This window comes from Puma concolor, chromosome A3 (genome assembly GCF_028749965.1).
Source record: "Puma concolor isolate L17-30 chromosome A3, mPumCon1.1.hap2, whole genome shotgun sequence".
Taxonomy (NCBI): domain Eukaryota; kingdom Metazoa; phylum Chordata; class Mammalia; order Carnivora; family Felidae; genus Puma; species Puma concolor.
Window position 1 is genome coordinate 45,567,735 of NC_141669.1, and position 14,444 is coordinate 45,582,178.

At 39.0% G+C, this 14,444-nt stretch overlaps 1 protein-coding gene across 4 annotated transcripts in view; it reads right to left on the minus strand.

The window, feature by feature from the left end:
* Positions 1-14,444, minus strand: part of CTNNA2 (catenin alpha 2) — a 1,114,437-nt gene that overhangs the window by 736,523 nt on the left and 363,470 nt on the right. The window lies entirely within an intron of this gene.

Sequence of the window (14,444 nt, forward strand, 5' to 3'; positions counted from 1 at the left end):
AAACAGTTTGTGTCTCACAGGAATAATGTGCAATATGTTAATTGCTTTTCAAATACCATAGCATGGCTCAAAAAATATTCTTTGTGTCTAATGAGAATGTCATGTACTCTTGTGAACTCTGTATTTTAATGTACATCTACTGGCAACAAGTTCAATTACATAGATTCTTTTTATAACACAAGAAAACAGATACCTGAAAAGGGTTAACCCAACCCAGAAGATCATGAATTTCTTTTGGAACATAACAATGGTCATGAAGACATGGAACATCTATTGTAGAGAATATAGCATATGGCAATAGTCCAGAAAGCTAAGAAGAAATTTAAAGTGGATAAATCATAGCCACTAAGATCAAAACAGTGAGCATATTCATTTTGGTACCCATTCAAGAAACATTTATGTCATGTCTGTGTGCTAACTGTGCAGATGAAAATATAAATGAGACCTGGTTTTTAATCTCCTCGTGCTCACATTTGGAAACATGAAACCAGAGACATAGTAACATATTTAATATTAATATGCACCAAGTATAATACTAACATCAAAGTAACTGGTTTCATTGTTTAGAGAATTAAGCTTCAAAAACTAAGCTACTCAAAGACGGATGAATATAAATATATTAGGTTAAAAAGAGAAGGAAGTTCAGACAGAGAAAATACCATGAGCGGCAGCACACAAACGAAATAGCCACTCTACATCTGACAACAAACAATTGTAGCAGAACATAGAATGGAAGGCAAAGAAAAGTAGGATAGGAAATGAGAGAGGTAGTCAAGGGCCTACTGAAATAATTTGATGCCATGCTAAGAACTTTAAAGTTTATCCTGAAGATAGAATTTTGCTGATAAATAATGCAAAGCACCCTGTTTGCATTTTTGCAAAGGCAGACTGTCAGAAATAATGGAATATAAGGGAAGAAGTTGGGAGAGGGGGCAGGACAAGCAGTTAGGAAATTATCGCAATGATCCAGGCAAAATACATGGGCCTGAACTAGCCAGTGGTCAAAGATGAAGGTGTGAGGCCAAAGCAAGAGTTGTAAAAGGAACTGAATCAGAGGATTTCAAGATAAACTGAGGAGGAGAGTGGAGAAGACTCTCAATTTTCTGGATTGAATGATCACATTAAAAAAAAAAGACAGTACCTTTAGCTAAAAGAAAAATACAAGAAAATTTAGCATTGATGAGAGATAAAAAAAAACAAAAACAACTAGATTTAGTCTGAGAACTTTTTTAGATGCTTGAAGTCATCCAAATTAACATGTCACATATGCAGCCAGACATAAGTCTGGAGCTCGGGAGAGGTTGGTACTAGAGAAACACATGTGGGGTACAAGAGATTCCAAGAAAAGAGGCCATTTAGTGGGAATCAGGTGGGGCAAAGGACAGAGCTCTAGGGAAAAGCCTTATTTAGGTGGCAGGAAAGAAGAGAAAACCAAGGATACTGAGGTATAATGGTCAGAGGCAAGACAAAAATGAAGCAAAATGAGGTTATTCATGGAAGTCCAAGGGAACAGGATGTTGAAGGAAGAAGTCATCTGTGGAAAGAGATGCTTTAGGATGACAAGGGTTAGCTCCAAAGTTAAACCTACCCAAGTGGCTGGTTCCTAAGGCAGATGGCTTGATGACTTTAAGCTCTCCAAAATTGAGGATTCCAAGATAAAAGATATATTGATTCTAACCTAACCTTTGACCTTGCTAAAGTACATGGCAAGGTCAAATAGCTATTATTCTATTGCTATAATTATTATGTATCATTTTAAATTATTATCAACAACTTTTCACTATATCAATACCTTTTCTCCTTCCTTAAATGTAAGTTCTGACAGTAATCACAACCCTTTGGCCAAACTGACTGACTCACTTTGCCTCATCTGCTATCCAGCAGGTACTGTCATTCCTTCATCCATATTCTTAATTTCGCAAACACTTCTTGAGAGCTTACTAAGTGTGAGGCAGTGTTATGTACCAGAACTGAAACTGCTACCACAAAGTAATTTCTTTAATGGGACACAATTCAAAAGGATAGGAATTATTAAAACACATGAAAAACTTGGACATCTGCTGCTTCTTTTAACTGTTCATGAAAAACTCCACGTGGAAAGGCATGGGTTGGAGTTGCTTGAAAGACAGGAAAAGTCTTATTACTTTTCAGCAATCTGCTAAGGAAAGGCAGCTGTGTTAGCTTTGTTGGCTGGATAAGGGCTGTTTACCTCAGCGTGTAGTACTAATTGTTAGTTCCTTTCGGTCTCTTCTTTTAGTCTCTCTCAATTTATCGATATTGCTATGTTCTTTCTGCCACTGAGACTCCTCTTGCTTTTCCCTATAGCCTCTCACCCCTCACCCTTGCCAACATCTCAATGGAAAAATTAATGGCTCAGCTCTCCCCACCACTTATCTGTTCTGCACATGGCACCTGTGTAAGGCCTGTACTACATGAATTTAAACTATTAACAATGTGTGTGGTTTTGCCACAGCTATTTATCTGCTAGAATATTCTGCTCCAGCCTGGCAGCAGTTAAGTGATGAGAAAATTAGCCCTTCCTTACTGTAATTTACAAGGCTGTGCAAAGCTTAAGTATGGCACACAGATAGAAAATTGCATAGGAATTCCAAAGGATCTCTCCACTTTTCCCCAGTCCATTCCTGCACACAGATACCCTCCAGGTACTGATTTTAAATTAGTTACTCCTTACATAGAAATATAAAGAGTGGTCACTAAAGGATGACTATTTTATCATACATAACAATTATGCTCAGATAAAATTAATCTGTGTGCAATTCATATTTGCATAATTATAAATGCACAATCATAAATAAAACACAATGGACTTCAGAGGACCACAACAAACAAACTGCAGAATTAGTATTATTGGCATTAGTAAAAGAAATAGATGGTAAATCAAAGTTACTTGACATGATTTGGGAAACTATTTGACGGGTTTGGGTCTAACACAAGTACACACCAGTTTTATACCTTATTTTTTAGCATAGGTTTCACCAATAATAAAACTTTAATTCGCTTTTTCAAGTGTGTGGCAATTTGAATGCAGTTCTTTACCTTTGACTATAAATATCTAATATTGTAGAGTCTATTTCAGGAGATTTGTCAATATCTACTGAATTTATAATATAAAGTTTGTTAAAGTAGCAAACCTTGAAACTCAGTATCTAACTTTTAACCAAAGAACTGAATGTAGATCATTTTCCAAAAAGAAATCAATGTTAAAAAATTTTTAATGCAAAAATTTAATAAAAACTGTATCTCACTAGCACCTGGGTTAACTCATGTTTTAGTGTTTGCCTCAACCAGTCTACAAAATGTTTTTGTAGATGATGCCATTAATTCTAATAACCAACCTAGGTAACCATTTTACCAATGGAGACACGAAGGCTTAGAGACCTGCTCAAGCACCAGGAAAGACAGAGAGGTAACCAAGTTAGTCCCATTTGAAACACAAGACTAATGGCTTCCTCTGCTTCCAGACCCATGAACAACAGCTGATCTACCCGTATTGTGTGGGGACACTAGAAAGAATTTTAAATTTTCTTGTCAGACAGAGCAGAAGAGAAACATGGACACTTCTGGTTTTTAGAAAGAAGTTAGTAGCAATGTGAGAAAATGGGCTGAAGAAGGTTGGAAGGATGGAAAGAAAACCACTTGCTAGGCCACTGTCGAGATATGACAGGAAGATCTGGCAGAATCAAGTACTCCAAAATATTTATTAACTACTAATCATGGGTGAAAGATGACTGGGTGGAGGAGACTGCAATAGAATTTTCTCCTCAAGGATTTCCCAGCCCTATCTTGCAAGTAATACTTGTATTTATGACCCTCATAAAATGTGATAAAGGCTAACGAAGGGGGGACAGATGAGGTGCTTTGGAAATTTACTTAGGAAATTTCGGTGTAAAAAGGAACATTATTTCTCAAATATTAGAGCTTCTGTAAAATACAACAAGAAATTACCCCCAGTGATTTCCTCCCAATAATATCTTGCAAAGGCAGAAGGTCCACCTATGAGGGATGCTAGGTACAGACTTTCTATCTTATGGTAAGTTAACCACATGACCTCCAGTGTCTTTACCAACTCTGAAGTTTCATGGAGCTCCCAAGAACAAAAAAAACCTTTGCGATGAATTAGCTTCAGAAATGAATAGATTCTGCAGGTTTCACTCTCTCTTACTCCTCAAGAATACTTAGTGCCTTATGAAAATGTCCTAAGTTTTCTTTGTTCACACCATCTAATTGAACATCACTTTTCCCCCCACCTTTTAAATGTTTCTTAAACTTTATAAAATGCTTGAAAACAAGTATGCAATATTATATCATGATCAACCAGGAACAAACTTGACTCAGGTCACTCAAACTTAGGTAGCTGATTGCTCTAACCTTCTAGTTACAAAGACCCAAGTTTTAAAAAACATTTTTTAATATTTATTTTTGAGAGACAGAGAAGACAGAGCACAAGTGGGGGAGGGGCAGAAAGAGATGGAGACACAGAATCCAAAGCAGGCTCCAGGCTCTGAGCTGTCAGCACAGAGCTTGACGTGGGGCTCGAACCCACGGACTGTGAGATCATGACCTGAGCTGAAGTTGACGCTTTAACCGACTGACACCCTGACACAGGCACCCCGACACAGTTTTTTTTATGGATGTTACTGTGTAAAGACCGTATTTGGGAAGATTGTGTCGTACCCACAGGCCTTCATCAAGTAACACTTTTAACCAGGCAAAACTAGCAAATTAATACATGTGCTGGTGTCATCCCTTTTAAAAAATCTGAAATTCTGGGGGCACCTGGGTGGCTCAGTCGGTTAGGCGACCGACTTCGGCTCAGGTCATGATCTCACAGTTCGTGAGTTTGAGCCCCGCATCGGGCTCTGTGCTGACAGCTTGGAGCCTGGAGCCTGCTTCAGATTCTGTGTCTCCCCGTCTCTCTACCCCTCTGTGTCTCATGCTCTATGTCTCTCAATAATAAATAAATGTTAATTTTTTTTTTAAATCTGTAATTTTTAGTAGAAATAATTAGGGAAAGAGTGTCTGTTATGTGTGTAAGCATATATAATAAAGCTGACTTTACCCATTTGACAATTAAAGAGTCTGTGTGCTTGAAGGACAAAGAGAGAACACACACACACACAACACAGTAAATGGGGTAAAACACTAACAGCACGTGAAGCTTAAAGAACATAGAGGTATTGATTATTTTTATATTTGCAGTATATCTGTGAACAGTTTCCAATATTTTCAAGTAAAATATATTTTTTAATTAAGGAATCACTTGTCAAAGTTTGGGAAGAAATATAGGTGAATAAACCCTTAACAGTCATCACAAGCCAAAGAAAAACCATAAACATCTGGTGTGAGTTTATATATGTTATAATTCATACTCCTATATATTCACATAAAACATACATTCAGGTTTATTGGGTATTTTCACTACAATTTTTTTTTCAAATTTACCTACTGCAGGGAAGTGATTTCTTAGGTGCTAGAGTGTTAGTATTAAGTTTTTCCTTAGTGTTCATTTACTTGGAGAGACAGAGACAAAGCACGAGCAGGGGAGGGGTAGAGAGAAAGGGAGACACAGAACCCAAAGCAGGCTCCAGGCTCTGAGCTGTCAGCACAGAGCCCCACGTGGGACTCAAACTCGAAAAATTTGAGGTCATGACCTGAGCTGAAGTTGAACACTTAACCGACTGAGCCACCCAGGCGCCCCTAGAATGTTAATATTAAGTCTGCATCTTCCTTGTGTCACTTTCGGCTTATTTCGCTGCTCCAGATTTTAAAAGTGATTCTCGTATGTGAAGCTTGAGAGAGTGTGAAAATAAAACCAGCCTGTATCCACAGACCAAAGGGCGGCCACATTTAGGAGGCTAGTAACAGATCAAGCACATTACCTTTTTCACCCTAGGAGATCTACATCAGATATCCACAAATGACATCTTTCTTCACATCTGTCAGAGATCTTTGTTTAAAAAAAATGAAAGAAATTTCTGAGAAAACTTTTCTGGTTGATGATGCTTCTGTTTAAATGCTATGCCAAAAAGACTATTTTGAGCAAATGGAGGATTTAAAAATCTTCGCAGCATTCATTCAAACCAATATATGCAAATATTCTTCAGAGTAATACTTGTTTTCAGGTAAAGAAGATTCTTATGTGCAAATCTGGTCAGTTTTGCTAGGTTTAGAAAGTATCCTAGGGGGTCACTGCAATTAGTTCAAACTTCCCAACTAGGAATTCATTTGGTCTTTCAAATAATATGCATAAGCATCTCCTGGAAGAAATGAAGCTGTAAGATGTATTTAGAACAAAAGAAAAATGAAAGGAGCAAAGATCACAGCTTTTTTCTTATGTGGAAAAAATTGTGTACATTATATACAATATATGATCATGAAAGCTTATTTTTAAATTTCTAAACATACATCAAAAACTGAGAAGGAAAAGTAAAAGAAAATAACACCAAGAAGAGGTTCCTAGGCAGCTCAGTTAAGCCTCCAATTCTTGGTACCTGCTCAGGTTGTGATCTCGCGGTCTTGAGATCTAGCCCTGCGTGGGGCTCCACTCTGGGTACAGAGCCTGCTTGGGATGCTCTCTCTCCCTATCTGCTCCTCCCCCACTCACACTCTCTCTCAAGATAAATAAACTTAAAAAAAAATAACACCAAGGTCATTACCAGCTTAGTGGCCCTCAGCAATCAGAATAAGCTTAAGAAGTATGATGAAGGCTAAGCATGAAGTACGAAGAGGACAGGAAGACACCTCAGACAGATGTACGTGTGTGTCTCATCCTTTCAGAGAATATACTAAAAGCATGGGCCTGGGAGACAAGCATGTCAGCTGCAGAATTTCTTCAAAGAAAAGCTGTAGGAGAGGCAAACTAGGAAGAGAGGGAGAAGACAGGACCTGTCTGGAAGCCGCACCTGCATAGCAAGCACATTCTTTTTTTTTTTTTTTTTTTTTTAGTGTTTGTTTAGTTTTGAGAGAGAGCGAGTGAGCAAGCAGTGTGAGTGGGGGGCAGAGAAAGGAAACACAGAATCCAAAGCAGGCTCCAAGCTGTCAGCTGTCTGCACAGAGCCTGATGCAGGGCTCAATCCCATGAATCATAAGCCTGAGTCCGGCACTCAACCAACTGAGCCACCCAGGCACCCCACAAGCACATTCTTCTACTTAGATTGCACCATTATTGTGGGGGGAGTATTTTTAGGGACTTAATAGAAATTGAGAGGACAGCACTTCGTGTACCATTCTTGGCCAATACCTCTGAAATAGAAAGACATATCCATACTTGGGCTAGAAGGATAATTATTTCTATCACTTTGAACTAAGTGAGTTCTTCGGAAATCACTTTCTGCACTCCTAAATTGGGTTATTTACAAATTGGGTTATATGAACTCAACAATAAAAGGAGATTATTACTAATTTTTGATTCTCTGTATCATCCAAGTATTAGAAATTCCCTCTGATTTACGACTCTATGTTCTATTCCAGGAATATGGATCCATTCTTCTCCTCATCACAACTGAGGGGTTTAATCCTGGAGGTTTTTAAGAGAATATTGGCGATAGAAAAGCTGAGCATTAAGTGTAGGCATTAATAATGTCTTTTCACAGTGTTTTTTCCTTATCTTTTGTATTAGGCTTTTTAAAACAAGTGTCATGCCTTGCTAATTAACTGTGATAGAGAGTTATCACCTGGGTAGAACATGTTAAAAAATAATTATATATTCCTTTGCATTGTGGTTCTTGGATGAAGGAAGAACACCAATCTTTGCCATCATTTCATCTTCCATTTTTACCCCTTTCTGTCAGCGACTCTTTTCCTTCTTGGTGTACTAGGAGAATCTTAAGAGACCACCAAACCTGAATAACTCTGATATTTAATAGGAAGATAAAGGGGTCTTTCACCACATCAGAAGCAATGCTAATTACCAAATAAACACAAGGGAGAAACCTACATTCCTAGTGCTAGCACTAGACTTATGATTTCACTCTTTAAAATTCATCCTTGGAGAGGAGCACATGAGTGGCTTAGTCAGTCAAGGGTCCAACTGTTGATTTCAGCTCACAGTTGTGAGATCAAGCCCTACCTCAGGCTCTGCTCTGACAGCACGGAACCTGATTGAGATTTGCACTCTCTCTGCTCCTCCTCTCCCACTCTCTCTCACTCTCAAAATAGACAAACATTAAAAAAAAAATTATCCTTGGAGAAAGGGAACCCTTGTACACTGTTGGTGGGAATGTAAATTGGTACAATCACTATGAAAACAGTATGGAAGCTCCTCAAAAAATTAAACACAGAAATACTATATGATCCAATAATTCTACTACTATTTAGCCAAAGAAAACAAACACTTATTTGAAAAGACGTATGAACCCCTATGTTCACTGTAGCATTATTTACAATAGCCAAGATATGGAAGCAACTGAAATGTCCATCAATAGATGGATAAAGAAGATGTGCTGTGTACATATGCATGTACACACACACAGGAATATTACTTAGCTGTAAAAATAGAATGAGATTCTGCCATTTGCAACAATATGGATGGACATAGAAGGTATTATGCTACGTGAAATAAGTCAGGCAGAGGAATGCAAATACCATATGATTTCAGTTATGTGTGGAAACTAAAAAAACAAAACAAACCAGAAATGGACTGAAGGGTACTGGTGTTTGCCAGAGGGAGGGGGAGGGGGAATGGACAAAATAGGTGAAGGGGATTGAGAGGTACTAAAGCTCAACTTTAAGTCACAAGCATGAGGAGGAGTACAGCATAGGGAGTATAATCAATGGCATGTAATAATGTTGTATGGTGACAGATGGTAGCTAGACTTAGTGTAGTCAGTACTGTATAATGTATAGAACTGTTGAATCAGTGTTGCACACTTAAAACTAATATAACATTATGTGTCAACTATACTGCAAAAAGAATTTTAAGAAATTAATTCTTAGGCCAAGGGGTAATTTAATCTACACTTTGGCCAGACTTTTCTTGGAGGTCTGGATGTGACCAAGGAAGAACACAACTTTTCAGTTAGGAACTGTTCTCTAAGCATTTTCTAGCCAATAGTTTCCACAGTAACTTTGGATGGAAGACATCGGTCTGTGACTTCTGTTAAGAGAAGTAGGAGAAAAAGACAACCAGCATTTCTAAGTGCCCACCAAGGATGAGGCACCTAGAGTGTTTATCCCATATAACTATTATCACCATCTTGGTAAGTCAACATTTTTACCCCATTTTATAGATGCAGAAACAAAGGCAAGGAGGGAAGAGTTGTATGGTCAGATTTAAACACAAGCTTGTTGGGGCGCCTGGGTGGCTCGGTCGCTTAAGCGTCCGACTTCGGCTCAGGTCATGATCTCACGGTCCGTGAGTTCGAGCCCCGCGTCGGGCTCTGTGCTGACAGCTCGGAGCCTGGAGCCTGCTTCAGATTCTGTGTCTCCCTCTCTCTCTGCCCCTCCCCTGTTCATGCTCTGTCTCTGTCTCAAAAATAAATAAACGTTTAAAAAAAAAATAAACACAAGCTTGTTCTGTTTGTCCTACGCCATGCTGTGCCATTGTCCACAAGTATGACCACTGTAATATGACCACTGTAACGAGGACGACTAGCATGGCGTGCCCCAGTCGTGCCCTCAGTGATGTTAGCCACCTGACAAATTTACTACCACACTTGCATCTGTGGGTATCCGTTCCCCTCCGTTCTTAGCTCAATGAATGTGTGCAGTAAGAACAAAACAGCCCCAGAGAACATTTGGATAAATAAACAATGGGACTCAATAGGTTACAGTAAAGTTTCCAGAAAATACTGTCGGAGAAGTTCAGGATGTATATTAAGGAGTTTGGTTAATAAGAAATCAAAATTAGTATTTTTAGGGGGGAGGAGGTGTGTGTGTGCATGAGCACACGTGTTTACTTCATCACGGAATCAAACCAAATCCTATAAGTGAGTACTGAACATATGCCTACTTGTAACATGGAGAGTGCATAAAAGGGAAAGGTATAATCCTGAAGGGTTAAGACAAGCACTTCTAATGTAAGAAATCACGAAAGAAACTAAGACTAAGGAGGTCAATATTTTAAATAAATCCTATTTTTCACCACTAAATAGTTCACTAGATAAAAGAGCTCATTTGGTTCCCCAATTTTAAAGTGTAACTAATTAGATGATAATCAACATGGTATTTGCCATCCCACGTTTAGACAATGTAGAATATGATGATCCATTACACCAATAATCAGTTACATTTAGAACTAATTATTTGAAAGAAAGGTGAGCTCATATGCACAGAATCTGCCAATATTCTCAAAGGAAAACATTATTGGGGCACCTGGGTGGCTCAGGCGGTTGGGCATCCAACTTCAGCTCAGGTCATGATCTCATAGCTTATGAGTTCGAGCCCCGCATCGGGCTCTGTGCTGACAGCCCAGAGTCTGAAGCCTGCTTCAGATTCTGTGTCTCCCTCTCTCTCTGCCCCTCCCCCACTCACGCTCTGCCGCTCTCCTTCAAAAATAAATAAACATTAAAAAAAATTTTTAAAAAAAGGAAAACATTATTCGGTGAAAAAAAGATTCTTTCATTTTCTCTTGTGAAAAGAAATAAAGATTGAAAATATAATGATTTTATGGGGCGCCTGGGTGGCGCAGTCGGTTAAGCGTCCGACTTCAGCCAGGTCACGATCTCTCACTCCGTGAGTTCGAGCCCCGCGTCAGGCTCTGGGCTGATGGCTTGGAGCCTGGAGCCTGTTTCCGATTCTGTGTCTCCCTCTCTCTCTGCCCCTCCCCCGTTCATGCTCTGTCTCTCTCTGTCCCAAAAATAATAAACGTTAAAAAAAAAAAATTAAAAAAAAAAAAAAAGAAAATACAATGATTTTAATTACAGACAACATGGAGGCTAATAAGGATTTGAGATTTCAAATACAACTTTCAAATATTTCAAATCATACTGTTTTTTTCTCAATGATTTTTGTAGCTCCATATTTACTAAGTGAAATATAGAAGAGAAAATTAAATTGTCTTGGGATAGTTCCTTGCAATAGCTTTTAAGAAAATAAAAATTTAAATGATACGATCAGAAAATATTCCTGGTTTACAACACCTTAAACTAAAGCTGTTAGCAGACAAGAAGCTATTGGAGGGGTCAGTATCCCACAGTAAGATTTCTTGGACAAAAAATGAGGATACTGGATAAACTGGTCCTGGGGAGGCATGTAGTATGACTCAGGAAGCAGAGAATATGTTGTTGGTTGACGTTGGCTGACCTGGTCCCACACACAGCCAGCAGAATGACCCTCAGCTCTACCTCCTGCCTGGAGCTTCTCTTCTTGCAAACTCATCTGCCTCTGTATCCACCTTTACCACTTTCCTAGAGCTAGTTTTCCAAAAAGGATTAATGCAATTCCCATTGCATAATTTTAGTGTGCAGAAGGGTGCCTGAAGCTGACTGGCAGTTCTATGAAGGCAGAGTTCACCTTCTCCGTATTTACATCCAGAGTCTTGGCCCATATTTAGGTTGTGCTAGGTTTACAGGCATACAGAAATGCACTGGAGTGTTCCTAATGTTCGATTTGGCCACCAGATGTCAGTGCATGATAACGAATGCTGTAATACCACGTTAAGCCAGAAAAGCTTAAAAGGCCATTTTCAAGAGTTTAATTTGCCAGAGTAGAAAAGAGCAGACAGATTTAGAGGCAGTAAATTGTGATAGTATCTGTAGAAAAGATGAGAATCACTGGACCCTACTAGCCCCCAGTTATTGATACTGTGTCCTCTCAGATGGGAAAATCCATGTCCCATTTTTTTTAAAGTGTGCCTAAAATTTAGTTTTTAAAAAGTAAAATGTGCATTAGTAAGCACATACTGATGAAAGCTCAATTACATACAAATAACTTAAACTAAATCAGGAAAATCCTAGATGTAGAGTTTAAATTATCCAAAATATAGATCTATGTAAATTACTAGGCATTTAATAATCATACTATTGTGTATATATGTGAATTAAAGAGCCAGAAAAAAAAAAGTGTAAGAAGGTTTTTTTATGCAAAAAATCAAATATCCCACAAACAACTGAAACTTCCCCAGATTTCACAGTTGGAACTAAAAAATGTTTCGTCTTTTTAACTAAAGATTACTGTACAAAACATTAACTTTTGATACATGAAAACGAAAAGTACAGTTGTCAAGGCCTGTTCACTCTCCTCCCTCAACATGGTTCAGACCCACCCATTTATCCCATTCCTCCTCCAACAATGGATTTAGGGCACTGGTCACCTTGTTCACCATAACCACCCTCCTACACTACAGCTTTGCCCCTTCTGAGTCCATTCTCCACCCTGTAGGCAGAGGTCACTTTAAGAACACAAATTTGACCATGCATTCCCCTGCCTAGAGCACCAGCAACTTCCTAATGCCTTCAGGTTGAAGCTCAGCCCTTTGCCTTGCAAGGCCTACAGAGCACCCCAGGATCTGCCTCCAGCTCACTCAGACAGATTTCTCCTCATTCCTGGGTTCCAGAACTGAGTATTTTACTGAATAATGCTGCCACATGAAATGGTGTTCTTTCTGAGAAATATTCATTCACACATCAGCATGTTAATTCCTACTCAGGCACTGCCTCCTCCAGGAAATCTTCTATGATTTGATTCTTCCTAATTTTACCCATCCCCCAACACACACTAGTATGTAGGTGCATACTACATAGGTAAGTGTATAGCACATCATTTATGCATCGCAGTAACTATAGCTGTTTACAGAGTATTACTCCTTTATACCTTGCAGTCCTTCCTTCTTACATCTCACTTGGCATACTGTATACTCTTAATCATCTTAGCTATCCTGTAGCTAAATCTTTTTCCAAGGCCTGGAGATACTATCTCCGCAATCCAAGGTCACACATTTTTAAAATTTTACAGAGCTTGGAGCAGTAGCCACACACTGCAATCCAAGTCCTGGGCTTTTCCCAATATCCTGGGCTACTTCCAAAGGCCATTAAATGGGAACCATTTGATAGGAATATGGCAGAGATTATTGAAGAGTTCTAATAGGGGTGCCAGACTGGCTCAGTCAGTAGAGCATATGACTCTTGTTATTAGGGTTCCGAGTTCAAGCCCTATGTTGGGAATAGAGCTTACTTAAAAAAAAAAAAGTACCAATAAAAGCATTAAAGAACAACAGATACAACTCTACAGATGTTAAGCCTTCAAAAAATATTGGCATAAACTCAGACAGAAAGTTGCTGAATTTGCCTTCTTCCTCTTTTTAGTACCTGAATTAAGAACCCAAAATTGCTTTCCAGAAGCTAAATGGTTCTACTTACTGGCTTTCATTTTTATGCATTTGGTTTGCTTCTTGCTAACTGCTTTAGGACATAAGCTGTATCTTGAATTTTCTTCATCAGTATGTTTACAGTATTTTGTCAGGGATTTTTCCTCTTTTTTCTGTCCTCATGCTAATGTAATACATAGGAAGCTTACCTTTTCCATAACCTAATGTGAGTGTTCCTACATGTCTGCAGTCAGAATGACTTTACAGAGTATCACAGGAGAAGATGAAACCTAGGGTAAGCCTCTCTAAGAAAGAACTATGTTGATTTCCACAGTAAAAGGGAGGGTTAGAACTGGGAAGGAACTCAACAAGATGCTCTGTGAAAATGTACTACTTTAAGGAAGCATTCCTTCTTGCCTCCTTGGAGAGACCATGAGTCAATAAAACCCTTTAAGAATCATTGAGCCAGCCAGAATTCTGGTTCACGGCTCCTTAAGGCATCAGGGTTTCAACAGGAGCACCTAAGAATTAATCTCATTATTCAAAAGGTATTAAGAGAGATGTTTAGAGTAGGGTGCCAACTGAAAAACTCTACTTCTTTACTCTCCTGAAGCATAGGTCTGCACGAGGTCATGCATTTGGTCTTCTTACATAAGATACCTGGATTAGCACTCCAGCTCTCCACTGGGCCTGTATTCCAACCCTGGGTTCTAAACCCTGGGCTAGGGTTATTACGCTTGGGTGTCCAGAAACCTCCATGTCCCAAAAATGGGCTGGGGTCTTGCTATGAAATGAGTTACCATCTTACTCCTGTTTCTTAACCACGTTTTTCCAACTAGATCTCCTAGATTGTCCATATATACCTGAGAAGTGCACATAGTTGGAATCACCTTAGGGCAGTGACCACCGTAACATGGAGATGCTCCCCAGAGGACAATTCTCCCATCAGTGCAGTTGGTCTATGTGCCCTAACCTTGTCAGATAAAGAGTTTCGCTATCCTCGTTGGCCTGTGATGCAGATGCTCCATGATGTCTTATGCTCACATTCCAACACTTCTATCCACTGAATACCAGCAGTAAGAGAATACAATTAGATCCACACAATTATACTTAAAAAGAAAGAAGAGGGAGAAAATGGAAGAAATACCAGCGGGAAGAGGGTATAAAAAATCAGGTAGAA